The following is a 12,471-nucleotide window of genomic DNA, read 5'->3' on the forward strand; positions in this document are numbered from 1 at the left end:
TGCCTCACATATTAAAGATTTGTTCTTGGCAGTGCAAGAAATATATACTCCTTGAAAACTTTTTGGGAAAGAAAATGCTTTCTTTGGATGTTCACCATGAACAGTTAGGACACTCTCAAATAAAACAAATGTTTCTTTTCTTTTAAGGCAAATAAATGGCATTTTCAGATGTTTTCAAACAGACCTCAAAAATGATCCATACCACTGTCATTATTGAGTTTGTGGAGTTGCCATTTAGAGGAGCCCCACTAGGCATGAAGGTTCAAATAAGGTAGGTGACCACAGACCTGAATGATTATAGGGACTACAGACTAAGCTTTGACCTGCATAATCCTTTGCAAATTTGATCTTGCTCCAGACTTTCCCTGCCCTACCAAACTGATTCCTTTCTCTGTTCCCCAAATTTGAGGGAAATATCAAAATAAAATAACATATAGTTCTAGTAATAATGGTTTCACAGAGGGGTAGATTTAAAACACACATACAACACTGGCATAGGAGCAACATATAACTTATCTTACTGACATCTTGAGATCTGGATTCTAGGGATTGTTGAATTATTAGCTGTGTGATTTTGAGCAAACTACTTGACCTCTTTGGGCTCCAGCTTTCTCCTCAGTAAAAGAAAGGGATAAAGTTGATTGCAAAATACTGCAATTTTATGAAAATTCTGCATCATTTGTTTTTGTAGAAATGCTAGAATTCACACGCCAGTCTTTGGACAATACATTATTCTTTTATTTTTAAGATTTATTTATTTATGCATACAAGAACTGGGGTACAGGCCAGAGGTACGGGTGGTGAGAGGACTCACCAGACACAGAGTGGGGAACCAAATAGGTGGATCTACACTGCTGAGGGGAGCAGTGGGTGAGACAGGAGAGGTCTGCTGCGCCATGTGGGTAGCTCCCTGGACAGGGGATCTAACTCATACTGCAGAAGCTGGGGATAGCTTCATATTGCTGTTCTTAACCCCTTGCACCATGAGGGAAGACCATATTAACTATTTTAACAGATGAAAAATGGTTAGCTTAGCTTTCACATTAAATTTTTATCTTAACTTTGTATTTCAACTTGACTGGTTTACTAAGTAATTCATTTATACATTCAAAGAAATGTGTTGAGACTTCACAATGTGCAAAGCATTCTGCTAAATAGCTAGCTGCACAACACCAGCAAGATAGATTGTCTTTGCCTCCTCTGGGCTCTGAGTCCAGTCAAAAAAAGAAAAATTAAACAAGTAGACAAACGTGATAAGATATGTGAACAGAACATATCTATGCTATCAGAGTGTATACCAGAAAAGTCTCAGAGGGTAGTGCTTAGTCAAAGAATCTGTAATAAATCTCTTCTTTAGAATCTCCATTTTTAAAAGTCTTAGTTGTTCATGGAAATCACGAAATGATCAACTAGCTATACTGCAACAACTTCCCTGAACTTGCTGGAGAATTCTGTTTCTACACATATTTATGGTTATTATTTCTTTCCAGCATAGCTAATGATTAGTAAACTGGCAGTTGGGCTTGACTGAGGTTTTGAAGGAAATTGTGAAAAGTGCAAGTGATTATATTACAGTGAAATGTAATGTTTGAGGCTCTGAAATGAGGAATGATATTAAGACTTTCTTATTCACACAAAGAATTCTATTATGCCAATCTTACAATTGGCAACTTGCTCAGATGATAGATTCTAGAAGCATATTCAGCATTCATATATCCAGGACCTATTAGTTTGGGATCAATAGAATCACCATTTTTATTAACGAGGATTAGATATTAAGATTTGCAAATGAAGACTGAGTTGGCACTATTTCACACATAGATCTTGATTCTTGAGTCTTCACTTACATTTCAGAATTTCCCTCTCATTGAAGAAAGACAACTGACACACAATGACATATTTCAGTGAGAAATCTGTGTTTCTGGGTCCAGGTTGAATATCTGGATCCATATGACACAGTCAAGACATGCTTCTATTCTCAACACTCTGTATTGGGAGTTGATATTTTTCTAATTTAGTAGGCCAAAATAAGGGAATAAAAGAAGCATTGTGAGTGATAAAATGATACCTCATGCTGTGTGCCTATATGCAAACAATGGCCTAGAGGAAAAAGTCAAGAAAATAGTCCCATTTACAATCACATCTAAAGAACTGATTATCTAGGAGCAAGCTTCACAAAGAAGATAAAGAACCTGGACCATGAAATAGGTACTAGGTACTAGCTCCTGTCTAGGAAAGTATTGCCTACACCAATATCATGAAGCTATTTTTCTTTGCTCTCTTCTAGAAATTGTATCTGTTTAATTTTTATATTTAGCCTCATGAGCCATCTCAAAATAAGTGTTTCATATTGTGTGAGGTATAAGTTGAGGCTCATTTATCTTCATGTAGGTTACCAGTTGATCCAGTATTATTTATTGAAAAGAATTTCCCCCATTGAATTACTTTGGATTCTTAGTTTAAAAAAATCAGTTCACTGTAAAAGTATGAGCTTATTTTTGAACTCTTTTTTTTCTCATTGACCTATCTGTACATTACTATCACACTTTCTTGACCACAATAGTTTTGCATTAAGTCTTGAAACAAGTAGTGTGTGTTCTTAAAGTTTTTTTTCAAGATCACTTTGACTATTTTTTGGTCTTTAGCATTTTCCTAGAGATTTTATAAATACCTTGTCAATTTCATTTTAAAAGCTGAATGATAATGGTTTATTTTACTTTGAATTCATCAATTAATTTCAAGGGGTTCAGCATCCTAATTTTATGCATTCTTAATCTATGAACATGGCATATCTTTCCATTTATTTAGTACTTTAATCTCAGCAGTGTTTGTAGTTTTGCATGTATAGGTCTTATATATAGCATAAAACTGACTAAAACTGACTCTAAGTATATTCATATACTTGGGATACATTGTTATATTTAAAAAAATTTTATTGTCCAAATTTCATTATTAGTATATAGAATTAAAATTAAATTTTTTGTACATTAATTTTATATCCTGTGACCTTGAGAAAATTTTATACTAGCTATAATGTACATAGTTTGAGGCTATCTTAGGGTCTTCTATGCACATTATTATGTTACTTGTGAATAGACTTCTTTAAAAATTAATTTTATTTTATTTATTTTTTTAAGTCAGAGAATTTTTAAAATTTTTTTAAATTTATATATATTACATCATTGTTCATTTTTAAACAACATTTCTTCCTCCCTCCAATCCCTATAGAATTTCCTTCACCATTTTACCCATACACCAGTCACCTGTGCTCCTTCCTCCCTCCCTCTGATCCCTCTTCCTCCTCCTCCCCTGCAGGATGTATCTGGTTTATAATTGTCTGTTTGTTTTGTTGTGTTTTCTGTTGTTATTATTGTTATTGTTCCCCCTGATGTCTTATTTGGTTCCCCTATATTCCTCCTATAAGTGAAACCATCTGATATTTTTTTTTCTTTTTCCTTCTGACTTATTTCACTGAGCATAATTACTTCTATTTTTTTAATTTAAATTTTATTTTTATATTCCCCATACAATTACAACCCCCTTATTTTGACCCCCAAGCCCTCCTTTCCCCGCCCCCCATCCCCCATAGAGTGTCTCTGGTTCATAGTTGTTTGTTGATTTTGATACTTTCTTTCTTATAGTTATTTTTTTTTTCCTTTCTTACATCATTGTTCTCTCTTCAGGTGTAGCTTCCACAGTTCTCTGACCGTCATGGTACCTTGTGCTCTTCCCTTCCTTTTATTTAACCTCTCTCCCTCTCCAGACTTTTTTATATCTTTTATTCCAGCCACTGTTGAATAGAAGTAGTAAAGGGGGTAAGTTTCCACGTTAGCTCCGGAAATCTGTATTGAAATTGAAACTTTGACCAAATAATAAACTGCACATAATAGGGAAAGACTACAAATCTGGGAAAAGTACAACTCCTTGGGGGAGACAGCTACCCAGATCCTGTGAGCTAAAGAACTATCAGAGCTCGTACAGCGGTGGCAAATATTCAAAGTATGGCAGAGTTGAAATATCTATAGAACAACCTGAAAATACAATAAAGATCCTATGAATGCTAAGCCTAATCAGCTGGCAACCTGTTCTCTCCATAATGAAGAGTGAAACTGTCCTAAAACAACCATCCATCAAACTGTCTTTTGATATTTTATTTTCCTTTCAGAGTATAGTCTAATTATTACTTTAAACACATGTAGCATCCTGGGAGTCAGAAAATCTTCACCCAGATTCTATAACATCCTACTTCTACATTAACCAAGGGAAATGCTGAAGTGTCTCTCAAATCAAAGCTGTTAACTCCACATTGGGGTTACAACATAATATATATGAGATGCTCTTTAGAGAAATATGATTAGAGATTTTGGAAATTAAGACAGGAAAACCAGAAGAAATATCAAATTATAAGAATCACTAGATTTCGGAGACATGTCCCAGAAAGGGTTGTGAAAGCATTACCATAATTTAAGGTTAACTTAGTTTATAGAAGGTCTAGAATACACATCACGGGGAATAATTCTTTGGCCAGAGCAATAGAGAAGATGACTTAATGCCTTTTTTTAGTTTTGGAAAATACTGCATTACCACAGTTAAAAATAATAATTAAATAAAGAAAAAATACCAAAGGCAAATTTGAGTTTTACGCCTTGCCAAGAAAAACAGGAAGACACTTAGGCTGTCACTCAAAGCACAAAAATACAGCAGTTCAAAACCATCCTCTGCCTTTGGCGCCAACTTTTACCAACCATATAGAGTCTGTCTGCCTTCTTTTTATCTCTTTGAACTATTTGGAAAATAATTTATTTTGAGAACTTTGGACTGACGCTGGGCCTCAACGATGTGCCTGCCTTTTCCAATGTGTTCTTTAGAATTTGTGTCACACACATAAGAGGAGTTTTGGGTTGAGCTATCCTTCTGGCTTTATCCATTTAGGGCAAGCTATGCGTGTAAATAATCAAGGACAAAAATCAGGAGCAAATAAATCTGGTGAATTGGTTGAGGCATCACCGTCTTTTGCACCCATTGTATACATGGTCTTTCTCTACCATTTTGTGTCTCCTTCCAACATAGTGCATGATACACTAGAGAGGTCAAGGTATAGTCTCAGAGTCTGATGAAATTTTTAGAACTAGAATTTAGCTGAAGTGTCTCTTATTTTGAGTTGCAGAGTCCTCAAATATGGAATGAGTCATAGAGTCATATGAGAAGTCAACAGACACACTATGGGAGGGGGTGAGGGGAGGAGGAAGGAGGATCAAAACAAGGGGGTGGGAATTGTATGGGGGTTATAACCAAGATGAAAATGCATACATTGTGCAAAAATGAAAAATTATGTAAAAAATATATAAAATAAAATAAAAATGCTCAAAAAAAGAGAAGTCAACAGATTAGTGAAATAAACTAAAATTGGTACACAGAAACTGGTCCAAATAGGTTGTCAAAACAGAGATCTAAATCAGGTACTAGGAGCTGTGCCACAAGGCCAAAAAATCAAAAGTCCATGAGAAGACTGCTGGTAAGAGCTGAGCAAGTAAATGGGGAAGTAGGAGGGTGACTAGAGCAAATACTGGCAACAGAGAGTGATTATCTGGGGCTGGAATTTTACTTTCTCATACTAATATAAAAGTGGACTAAGATTAAAGCCAACAGTCATATTCAGTTAAAATGAACTGAACTGATCTGACCTGGACTAAATTGATATAAACTAATTGAACTAGATTAAAAGAAATTGTATGGTATTGCACAATTTGCCTTAAGAAACAGATCATTTTATATATATACACACACACACACACACAACTAATAAGTTCAGTGCTTTGTCTAAATTATTCTTAAGTGCTTAGGTTTTGAATGGACATTTAAAAATTTTTAATCTATCCTCTTCCCTGAGGGAACGCAATGGACTATGGTGGGTAACTGTGGGTCCCTTGGTGGTGACAGTGCTTTGGTAATGACACTTGAACGAGGGAATCTGATATTTCCAAAATACAAACAATAATGTAAACCAATGTTACCTCAACAAAAATTAAAAAAAAAAAACAAGACCACCTACAAGCCATCTTAATCATGTATCAATTTATCTTCATTTTAAAGCACAGACACTATATCTCTCTCTATAGATTTATATATATATGTATATATATAGTTTAAAAATAACTTCTGCTCATTTTTAGGTATTATGGGAGGGAAAAACCTGTGTCTCAGCTTCTCTCTACAATCTTAACCTAGTATAATGCTTCATAATGGACAATAACTTTGCAAGAGTATGAGCCCGAAAATGAGAAGAAAAACAAAAAACAAAAAACCAAAAAAAAAGAAAAAGATGTTGTAGAACAAAACTAAAATGATAGTATTGCAGAATTCATAAATAAATTAGAAAGCTTAAGAGAAGGAGTACCATAGTCTAAAGACTCAATTAGTGGCATGGGAGATACAGTGAAATATTCACAGACAAGAATGTTGAGCAATTAAAGAGAAGATAGTTGTAAAAGGCAAATATAATCTAACATTAAAAGCATTTGTCATCTTTAAAGTAAAGCCCTCCATTAAAGACACACCACAGTAGCAAAAATTTTCCTGAAATAATGAATGAACTGAATTTATAGCTTGAGAGGACATTTTGTATTAAAAGATATTTTGATGCAAAACTATTGCTATCTAGAAAATTCCAATGGTCAAATTAATGTTAATATTGAACTAAAAACATTTAATGGAATTACTTTAGATATTTAGGCAGAAAATATTGTATTACCAAAGGAGGAAAAAAAAATTCTAGAAGGTAATAAAGCAATATCCACAAAGTTCTGTGGGAACAAACATTAGACCCCCAAACATTTAACCCAATCAATTGACAAGCAGGAAAATAGGAGTAAAGGCAGACATCTAATATGTGATAAAAGTGAAGGATACATACCTAGGAGTGGAATTGCTGGATCATATGGAAGCTCTATGTTTAGTAGGTCCAGAAATCTCCACACAGCTCTCCACAGTGGTTGGACCAGTTTGCACTCCCACCAACAGTGCAGAAGAGTTCCTTTTTCTCCACACCCTTGCCAACATTTGTTGTTGCTAGTTTTTTTAATATGTGCCATTCTCACTGGTGTAAGATGGTATCTCATGGTAGTTTTGATTTGCATTTCCCTGATTACAAGTGATGTTGAACATTTTTTCATATGCCTGTTGGCCATTTGCATTTCCTCTTCAGAGAAGTTTCTTTTTAGCTCTTCTGCCCATTTTTTGACTGGATTATTTTCTTTGTTGTTGTTGAGTCTCATCAGCTCTTTGCAGATTTTTGTGATCAGTCCTTTATCATTAGTGTTGGGTGCAAAAATGTTCTCCCAGTTGGTGGGGTTTCTCTTTGTTTTTGTTATTGTCTCTTTTGCTGTGCAGAAGCTCTTTAATTTGATGTAGTTCCAGCTGTTTATCTTTGCCTTCACTATCACTGCTTTGGGTGATGTATCTGTAAAGATGTCTTTGATGTGCAAATCCCGTAGTGTTTCGCCTATATTTCCTTCTATATATTTTATGGTTTCAGGTCTTATGTCTAGTTCTTTAATCCATTTTGAGTTGATTTTTGTGTATGGTGTGAGGTAGTGGTCAAGCTTCATTCTTTTGCATGTAGCGACCCAGTTTTCCCAGCACCATTTATTGAACAAACTTTCTTTGCTCCAATGCATAGTCTTTGCTCCTTTACCCAAAGGACACAGAAACATCAATTCCAAAGAACACCTGCACCCCTATGTTTATAGCAGCACTGTTTACAATAGCTAAGCTTTGGAAACAACCCAAATGCCCAAAAATAGATGACTGGATCAAGAAGATGTGGTACATATATACCATGGAATATTACTCAGCATTCAAAAAAGATAAACACATGCAATTTGCAGCAACATGGATGGCGCTGGAAGGGATCATGCTCAGCGAAATAAGCCAGAAAGAAAAAGAAAAATACTGGATGGTCTCACTCATAGCAGGAATCTAGAAAACTTAAATAAGGGACCAGGAAAATGAATAACTATAAGAAAGTGAAAATCAAAATCAACAAAAAACTATGAACCAGAGACACTTTTAGGGGGGCGGGGGCTGGAGGGGAGGGATTGGGGTCAGAATGGGGGGGGGGCTGCAATTGTATGGGGAATATAAAAATAAAATTTATTATTTAAAAAAATAAATAAATAAAAATAAAAAAAATAAATTTAAAAACAAAAAAAAAGTGAAGGATACAGAGTGTAATGAATTTTATTAACTAAAACATTCAATAATAAAAACCAGCCAATTAATAAAGAACTCCAAATCAGAAAACCGTGGTAAAATTAAACAAAACCAAGAACTGATGGGTATTGAATTCATATAAAAAGAAAACAGAAATTAACATTTGGAGGAATTATGGTTGCAAAACACAATGTAAGTGCTATCACCTCAAAACAAGTAAAAACAATATGCCTGAAATGCTGGCATACTGGCTACTGAGTATTGCTCAGATATCTCTTTCCACAGAAGTTTTGGTGAGATTTGGACACCAAAATCTCCCACTGTAATCCTTGACAGCATTAACCTTTTCTCCTCAATTTGATAAAATATCAATAGACACACTCAATTCCAGAGAAGTGAAATGACTTATAAGAGTTATAAAATTAATTAGTGAAGTAGCAGAAAATAGAACTGAGATCTAATTTCTACCTCAGGAATATTTTCATGATCCTGTATTATGTTTTTAACTTCGCTAATTTCTCAATATTCTTCCTTCGTGAAACAGAATTTTCCATACCACATGCTCTGCTATGTGATCCTTAAGATAAATTCATTAAGGGAAAATGCAGAGGTTTTGGAGTTAGAAAGAGCTGGGTTTGAATTCTACTTGTATAACTTTCTAATTAGAATCTAAAAATGTCAATCTCTTTGAACCTCAATTTTCCTTTCTGTAAAATGAGAATAAGAACATTCATCTCAAAGGCTCCTTTTAAGGACATCATTAGCACTGTGCTAATTAGCACTATGACTGGCATATAGTAGAAACTAAATAAATGGAATTAATAATTTTGTTGTTATTAGTGTTTTTCATTTTAACACAGACTTTTGCTCCCCCCTGATTTTTATTTGTTTGTTTGTTTTTTGATGGATCTCTTATCTTTATCTCATATTTAAATATTTCTGTGTTTAATGAACTTAAATGCAGTCTTCTCTTGGGAGAGCTGTAGTTCATTTGCTATAAAGGTAGCTTAGTACACTATAAATGAAGATTGAGAAGTGGTGATTGATATTATGTAGTGATAAATGAACAGTTAAATAAGTCATAGCTACTCTAGCAGAATTAGCATGTATGTGTAGTTTCTTCATAACTCATTAGTCAGACCCAGCCTGTGAGTCATAGCCCCTGAATGCCAGGCTCCAGGACATGGAGGCTAGCTGCCTCCTTGACCACATAATTTCAGAAACCACTCATTAGTGTGATTGTGTTAAGATGCTCAGCTACTGCATAATCAGTGTGTCTCAGTTCTCTTTCCCAACTTTCCATCATTTCCCTCTATGTTCACATTGTTGCATTGCCCTGTACAGCCTCTCACTTGACATTCCCACAGGAATTCCTGACAGATTTCTGGAAAGTTGGGGTGGGACTAAATCATGAAGGTTTAAGGAGGGATTTTGTTACACTTCCATTTAAAACATCAGAGACAGAGAGCGTGGGATAGATGGGTGGTTTTCTTTAATTCAAGCCTGCCAAGTCCTTCGAATCTGACAGGATAACATTTCAACTTCAAAGGGGAAAAGATATATGACTGGCCCTTTGGTTCTTGGGAAACAAGAGAATATCTGATTCTTGGATGGAGCTTATGAGATCCAAAAGCTACGGATACCCTACCTGCAGGAAGCAAAAGTTGAAGGATAGAGTTATTTTCCTAGGAGCCCCAGTTAATGTAAAACTCCAGAAAATTCAAGGAAGAAATGAGAATGGGAACTTGTTTCCCAAATGATGATAATGTGACTTCAGATTTTCAAATACATGATCATGAAATCCCTGAATTCTGGCCTGTTAAAGACATGCCTTTAATACACTTTGAACAGCACTTAAAAGGCAATAGAGAGCATATAGGAACATTGATTTTCAACTTAAAACCAGAATTCCTAAATCTTGTTCTGTCATTAAATGACAATCTGGTAATTTATTCCCCATACATAAGCTTCATCTGCTCACCTGAATATTGGAGATATTTAATATCTACTTTGTAAGATTTTTGTTTGTTTGCTTTTAAGATTAGAGATGATGTGTATGAAACATTCAGCAGAGTGAATGGAACTTATTAAAGGATCAGTAAATGGTAGCTTTCTTAGCTGGTGGCCAAGACACATATGCTTGCTGAACAAAATGAATCAAATATTTATTAAATACTTACCTTATTGCAGGCAAGAGGTGATCTTGCTCTATTCCCAAGATGTTTATGATAGACATGTCTTATCTTTACTTTGTTTTCATTTTCCTAAGAGTAGATACTTCTTTAAGAGTATGTCTTTATAGCAACATGGACTAGAAGAGTGAATAAATTCAATAAGCATTTATGGAGAGTCTATTTATACCAGAAACTGTTTTAGGTATCTGAGATACATCAGTGTATAAATAAGCCAATGAGGAACTTACATTTTGGAGGAATGAAATTAATAATAGTCAAAAAGTTGACCTAAACCACTTTATGACATGTCTGCAGAAAATTTCCCTAAAGAATAAAGAATTCAGCAATAACTTCCCCTTCAGTAGTGAGAGTTCCACTTACACATCACCACCACCGGAGATGCTTCATTTGCGAGGTCACTAGGTTTTCTTACAGCTTTTATGAGAGTGACACACAAATGTATGGGTCTGATAGGATTTCTGGCTCCATTGAAGAGGTTGGTTGTATACTGATGCAGCCTTCCTAGTATTGCACCCGTCAACTGCCTCATCCTCAGCACCCTAGAATGTAGCATGAGGGCGAGCATGGGGCCTGAAGGTTAAGCGGACTTGCTCTGACCAGTAGGTGTGTGTCTGCTGTGTTTCTCGATCTGTGCTCCTTGGGGACTGTGTGCCCCCTTCATCAAGAAAGCTGCCAGCATTCACAATTGGAACATAAACAGGCCAGCAGGTTCTGATTAATCCAAATTGGAACTATTCAAACAGTCACAAAAAGAAATCTTTTCCCCTGAAGGAATTTACATGTGAAGAGAGAGACTAAGATGGGAAATAAACATTTCTATAATGATTAAAGTTAATTGGCTTGAAAGGATGCCTCTGAAAGAAATGCTTTCTGGTTTTAGTTCCAATCTATTTCGGGACAAGCCTGTTTTTCATAAGATTGGTAACTGCAAACAGATACTGCCCTTTCATTGGAAACAGATGGTACAGGACATAATTAAAGAAGTATGCACTGGCATCTCAAATAACTGCTTTCAATTACAGCATTTCAAGAGTATTAAGGGGAAATATTTTAAACAAGACCACTGCAAAAATAGATTTTGTCATTAACTTTGAAATAATATTTGACTTAAGGCTGAAATTTCCATGTGCCAGGTCTGGATCTCACAGGCTGATGCTGATTGGTGCAGGAGAAATTGAATCATTATGGTCCTATCGTTCAGGGGGAAAAAAAATCTCATTTTTTTTTTTTAATGCAGAAAAACATATTTTTTCCCCTGGTAAGACTTATATTTTATTTTGCACTTGAATCTTAGTTACATTTCACATCCTTGAGGAGACTTTTGAGTGAAAACACTTCAGTGCTAAGTCCAGGGTTGCCTGTTATTAATGGGTGAGCCTGTGTACAGGTCGAGGGCACAGGCCTTCCCTCCAATAAGAAGACTGTTTGCATGCTCTACAGCCAGTATTGTCAACTATCCACTGTGCAAGTTCCTGTTGAGATCTATACACAAACGCCCCAGGTTAGATAATGTGCAAAACCAGCAGCTTACTTGGGGTGATACATTTAGAATCTGTGGTTTGCTTATGTAACTTTTCTCACTAGATAATTTTAATGGAGGTTATAATGACATAGTCATATATCTTTAAAAAGGCAAAAAATGCTTCACTTGTACTATGTATTATGTTGGAATGATGTTTATTTCACTCAATAACTATTTATTTGTTGAGTATTGAACACATGGCAGGCACAGAATCAAGAGAAAAAACAATGAACAAAGCAACATCTTACTTGATTTCATGATCCAACGATGGATAAAGACAAGTGAACTAACAATGCAGGATGGTAAATGCTCTGCTGAAGGGTACTTGGGTCACGTAGAAATACAGAATGGGGATACTTACCCCAGATGTGACTTCTCTTCTATTGCTTAAAACTTGGTTTTAGAATCAGAAGAATAAAGCAACAGAACAACGTATCACAAATACTTCTTGATGAACTAATGGCTCCCAATGATGATAGCAGCAATCAGGCACAGTACAATTTATTGATCACTGATAGGAATTAATTGATGAATAAGCACAGC

The 12,471-nt window shown here is 35.3% G+C and overlaps 1 long non-coding RNA gene across 1 annotated transcript in view; it reads left to right on the top strand.

The window, feature by feature from the left end:
* Window positions 1–12,471, top strand: part of LOC119240075 (uncharacterized) — a 31,815-nt gene that overhangs the window by 16,094 nt on the left and 3,250 nt on the right. Inside the window, exon 2 of the long non-coding RNA XR_005124072.2 lies at window positions 148–271. This is a non-coding gene — a long non-coding RNA (uncharacterized LOC119240075). The remainder of the gene's footprint in view (window positions 1–147; window positions 272–12,471) is intronic.

Source organism: Talpa occidentalis, unplaced genomic scaffold, assembly GCF_014898055.3.
Source record: "Talpa occidentalis isolate TD23 unplaced genomic scaffold, MPIMG_talOcc4v2.1 talOcc4.12, whole genome shotgun sequence".
Lineage (NCBI taxonomy): Eukaryota > Metazoa > Chordata > Mammalia > Eulipotyphla > Talpidae > Talpa > Talpa occidentalis.